We start from the raw sequence: 6,000 nt of genomic DNA on the forward strand, positions 1-6,000 counted from the left end.
ACAAACAAGACAAATATCCACTATAAAATTATATTGTCACCATCACTATTACTGCCTCTAGTCATTCGATAAGCATGTATTAATTCACTAACAAGTGTGAGGCATTATGTGGAAGATTAGCTAGGAATAAAGGCTGGAATGCTTGTCCTCAGTTTTCATTTGGGAATGTAAGATGTACATCCCAACTATACATCTGATTATCAAATCAAATCAAGTCAAATATCAAATCTGATTCTGTTGTAGAAAGAGTTTTATGTGGGTGTAAATGTCAGGGCTTCATTTTGCCATTTAGAAAAAAAAAAAAAAAAGTTTTAAAGGAGGTGTAAGATTTGGTTAGGGATCATTTCCTCATCCAAGAAGCAGGAGCAGTTGTTCTTAAACTTTTAACCTGCATCAGAACCACCTGGAGAACTTGTTAGAAGATATTGCTAGACCACCCCACCCCTGAGTTTGTATGGAGGAGGAACAAGAACTAACATTTGTAGAAAGTTCAAGATCATTGTGAGGACTACATTATATTTTGAAAATCACGGAGTTAGAGAAGCCGTTAGGATTCAGAGGCAAGGAAGAAAAAATCATCCACAGAGATTCAATGAAGAGGGAAGTAGCCACAAAGAAAGGAGAACTTGTGTGAGGCATATATCAGGAACAAGGTCAGAAGAGTAAATTTAGGCCAAGCATGCAGGGGTGGATTGTACTGGAATTGTACATATTGAGGGTGCCTGGAGTTAATGCTACAGGCAGCAGAAGATGCTAGAAGCCTTTAGACAGTTTACAAATAACTTTGAAAGAGACACTGTTGACTTGAGTATTTGGCTATGTGCTGGAAATACCATAATGAAATTTGACTTTTTTTTTTTTTTGTAGTAACATAAGTCATTGGGTTATTCTCAAGAGAAGGGAAGGCCCGTCCAAGTGTGGCCAGTGTGGCCTCATGTGACAACATTCCAAAGGGAAATAAATGAAGGGCAAAATAAATGACATTTGAGAGAAAAATCTGTAAGGTGTCATTATAGAAACCACTGTTATTATTGCCTTGCTGTGTGAACTTGGGCATGTTGTGTGACCTCTCTGGGTTTTTATTATTATTATTATTTCATTGGGGAAAAACAAATGATTTCTAAGGATCTGCCTACCTGTGATGGTACATAAGTATATGAATAGAAGGCTGAAAAGGACACACAATTCAGAGGTGATTTCAACATTATAAGACTGGAGAACTGGGGGAATCATGAATCTAGTACTGGAAAAAGAAATAACATCAACATTTTTCATCCTAACTGGAGAATACTTTGACCTTGCCTCAAAGTGGAGCAACAACTGGAAACTAGTGCATCACAGTGTCTTTGTTTAAAAAAGTTGCATTCAATTTTGGAGGTCCAAGATAGATAATATATTGGGAGGCAACAGATATGCATATAGATGAAACCTAATTCAATGCAAACCTGTTAGTTTATTTATGTTATTAATATGATACCCTAGAGGATATAAACCAATTAAAAACCCATTTCAATTATTAATTGGGTCCCCTAATTGAAGGGACATAATAAATTAATTAAAATGTCCTCAGCTCTATTCACCAAGGAAAACACCTAAGTCAGGGAATGAATCGGACAAACACATCCATATTAAACTCTTAAACTGGACCCTATCCAACTCCACATGTAAAAAGTAGCCAAATCCACAGGAGAAAGTGTTTGAATGAGAGGATTGGGAGAAGAGAGATACCAAGGTGGATTTCCCACTTAGTTCTGCAGGAACAGATGTGCCAATCAACATCTCAGGCCTCAGTTTACATAAATAGAATGTGAAATCGTTGACTCAACTCAAAATGTTCCTTCCTTTCTCTAGCCTTTATGACTCACAATGAATACATGGGCCCAAAATGTCAATCCTAAAACTTCCAGTGATAATGAATAATTAATGGAGCATTTACTGAGAACCCTCTAAGCCTTACGGGTACTCACAGTCAAAGGATATGAAGATGAAAAGACATGGTCTTGCTCTCTAGTAATTCACTGTCTCAGCGTGTCAGAAATGGGTACTTAATCTGTGAAGAAATGCTGTGGCTGTTTTGACCCCTTAATCTACTACTATAATGTAAACTCAATTTGTCAATAATTCTGTTACCTAATTTTTAGAATTACCTGTTAGTCTCTGCATCACTTTTAAATCTAAGTTACTCTAAGATACTGAATGTTTTCACTTGTGAACATAGTATTTTAGTCCACTATTTTTGTGTTTCATTTTCTGTTTTTCTGTAAACTTTTGTAATTTTCTCCTTTAAATTATTAAACATACTTTATTTTGCTCCTAGATACATTTTGTATATGTTTTTGTTTTTATTGAAAACAGTACTGAAATATACAAATGAAAACACATTTTATGTATTAAATTGAGTTTGTGTATTGATCTGTGTATTAATATAATATCTGGAAAACAGTATTGATATATACAAAATTTTTGCATTTACATATTGATATTTTAATCACGAAGCACTGCTATATTTTATTTATTCTAATAATTTGAAGATTCTTTGATTCCCACTGTTAATTTAGGGAGGTTTATTTTTATTGTTAGTTTGCTAGGATTTATACATATATAAATTGTTGTGGAATTCTATTGCAGATGTATTTAGACTTGCACTGAAATGATTATGTGATTTTTCTCTAACTACTAATGTGGATAATTACATAGTAGGTTTTCTCATTTTGAATTAAGTTTGCATTCTTGCAAACAGATTGGTTATGATGCAGTATCTTTCTTACGAACTGATGAATTTGGGGTTCTAATAGGTGTCTTCATGTTTTTCCATTCACATCCATAAGTAAGATTGGCCTCTAATTTTCTTGTCTAATGCTGTCTTTCTTTACAGTTGATATCAGGTTTGCAGTAGGCTCATGCAATGAGTTGGATATCTTTTCTTATTATTTTATTTTCTGCAATACTTTGTAGAAGATTGGAATTATCTGTTCTTTGAATTTTTGAGAGAATGCACACAGAACATTTGGACTGACTTTTCTTTAGGAGAACATGTTTTTAACTACTGACCCATTCTTTAAGAGTTACAGGATGACCCAGGTGTTTCGTTTGTTCTGCAGCAGTTTTAGGTCATCTCTTTGCCTGTTTTTTTACTAGATACTATCATTTGATTATCTTTTAGTCTCAACCACATCCTGAGTTATGTTGTCATTATACACATGTATATTCATTAACTTTTTAAAATAAAATGTCGTTTTGATTTTAGAACCTCTGTAACAATAGATCTTCTTTTCTTATTTCATTGATTCTCACATAATCTGCATTATTTGTTTTATCATTCTTTGTTTGAATTTAGTGTCTTCCTTTTCCTAAATTAGGATACCCATTTAGTGTGTTAACCTTCTAGTTTCTTCTTTTCTGATATAAGTATTTAAAACAATGTATTGCCTTCTGATTACTATGGAATTTTGCTGCCTTCCACAAAGTGAGTGCATTGTATTTTCATTATTGTTTTGAGTTTTTCTGACTTTCCCTTATGATTTCTCTTTTGACTCTGATGTTTTGGGAAGTTTTTTCTCAAATATAAAATTTTTAACAATGAGAAGTTTTGAGTTATGTCTTTGGTTTTTATTTCTAGTTGAATTGACTTTGATCAAAGATTATGTTTCAAATTAATCTAATTTTTAAAACTTTCTTGAACGTTGTTTTTCATCCAAATTGTGTGTGTGTGTGTGTGTATAATTTATTTATTTTTAGGACACATTTCTAGGAATTGTAAATTTAGAATGGTTATATCTTTTTCATTAAATGAAAATTGTTCTATGTTGTTTCTACTTATGTTTAGGAAAGATTCTTGACTTAAAATTACTTTGCCTTATATTTTCTTAAAGATTTATTTATTAGAGAGAGAAAGAGAGAGAGAGAGAGCAGGGGAGGGGAAGAGGCAGAGAGAGAGAGAGGAAGAGAATCCCAAGCAGACTCCCCACTGAGCATGGAGCCCAATGCAGGGCTTGATTCCAGGACACGGAGATCAGGACCTTAGCCAAAATCAAGAGGTGGTCACTTAACTGACTGAGCCACCCAGGCACCCCCACTTTGCCTTATATCGATATATCTTTATAGTATACAATTATATTTGGGATTATAATTTTTTGATCAGTTTCTTAATATGTCACATCATTCTGATCTTTTTGTTGTGTTTATTTTAATAGCACATACAAGAATTCTTTTTCTAGGGCTGCCTGGTTGGCTCAGGGGATTAAGCCTCTGCCTTCAGCTCAGGTCATGATCTCAGGGTCCTGGGATCGAGTCCCACATTGGGCCCTCTGCTCGACGGGAAGCCTGCTTCCTCCTCCCCCCACCACCCCGCTTGCCTCTCTGCCTACTTGTGATCTCTGTCAAAGAAATAAAAACTTTAAAAAAAAAGAAAGAAAGAAAGAAAAAAAATCTTTTTCTAATCTAGTACGAAAATCTTTGACTTTAACTGATCTATTTGTTCACAAACCTTGATTATGATAACTCACATAAACTGTTTTATGTGTATGTAGTTATTTTGTATTTGAATTTGTTTTGATTTATTTTTAAATTTACTTACTACCCTGTTTTCTTCCTTTATTGACTGATTTTTGGTGGAATATTTCCCCCAAGATTTATTTTCTTTCCTTGAGGATTATATGCTTTATACATTCTTTATGTTCAGCTCTGGAAATTGTTAAGAATACAAATAAATTAAAATGACTCAGAATGTGTCAACTCAAATCACTGCTTTCCAACGTATATGTTTTTGGCTAAGATTTTCATATTATCTAGATTTGTATTTTAAATCACATTCATCAAACAGTATTTTTATTATTTTTAACAACCAATGTTTGTTTAATTTACTCATATACTTGCTTCTTTTTTAAACCTTTTGAATATCTAAAAATTTTTCTTCTTTTTTAAATATTTTGTATATTTATTTGAGAAAGAGAAAGTGAGAGATTGAGAGCATGAGATGAGAGAGGATCAGAAGGAGAAGCAAACTCCCCAATGAGCAGGGAGCCTGACATGGGGCAGGATCCCATAGCCCTGGGATCAGAACCAGAGCCAGACGCAGATGCTTAATTGACTGAGCCACCCAGGGACCCCTCTAAATTTTCTTCTAAAACTATTTTCTTTTTTCCCAATCTATGTCTTTGGTCTTAAGAAGTAATCCACTCAGTAAATTTTGGTTGTATTTCTAGAAATGTCTTTTTTTTTTTGGCCAGTATTTTTTAAAGATAGAATTATATAGAGATTGAAACTAGGTTAACTATTATTATTACCTATCCTAGAACTTTAAGGTCATCATTTCCCTATGTTTTGACTTCCATGGTAGAGCGTGAGAAATTAGATGGCCATCTGAATACGTTTCTTTCTTTCTTTCTTTCTTCCTTTCTTTCTTTTTTTAAATCTATGTCTCTTTTCTAGATTTTCAAAGATCTTCAGTTTGCCTTTGGTATACTGCAGTTAGAAAAAGTATATATGTCTATGCATGGATTTGCTTTTTTAAAAATTTAAGATTTTTTTCTCTGAATCTGAAGATTACTGATTTTTGTCAATTCAAGAACATTTTCAGACAAGTGTCTCTTTGATTAGAGACTTTGCCCTTGTTTTGTCCAATTCTGTTTTTTTTTTTTAATATATAAAATTTGTTTGTTTGGTCTTGTTTTCTAGTTCTCTAATAATTCCTGAATGTTTGTCCAATCTTATGTAGTAAATTATTTGTCCTATGTGCTACAGATACTATTCTCCAATACTATTTTATTTTGTTTTCATGCATAGTAATTTTTACCATGAAAAAATAATTTTAATATAGTTGAATTTGTCACTAATATTTATTGTGTTAGGATGTTTTTCTCTTAAAATATAATATACACTACAGATTTATTTAATGAATATTTTATTAAAATTTTATTTTATTTTGCACTTATATACTTGAACCACCTAGATTTGAAGAAAAGAAAGAATATGATACAAATCCAGATACAAATATATATG

The sequence above is a fragment of the Mustela nigripes genome, chromosome 1 (genome assembly GCF_022355385.1).
Source record: "Mustela nigripes isolate SB6536 chromosome 1, MUSNIG.SB6536, whole genome shotgun sequence".
NCBI classification, from domain to species: domain Eukaryota; kingdom Metazoa; phylum Chordata; class Mammalia; order Carnivora; family Mustelidae; genus Mustela; species Mustela nigripes.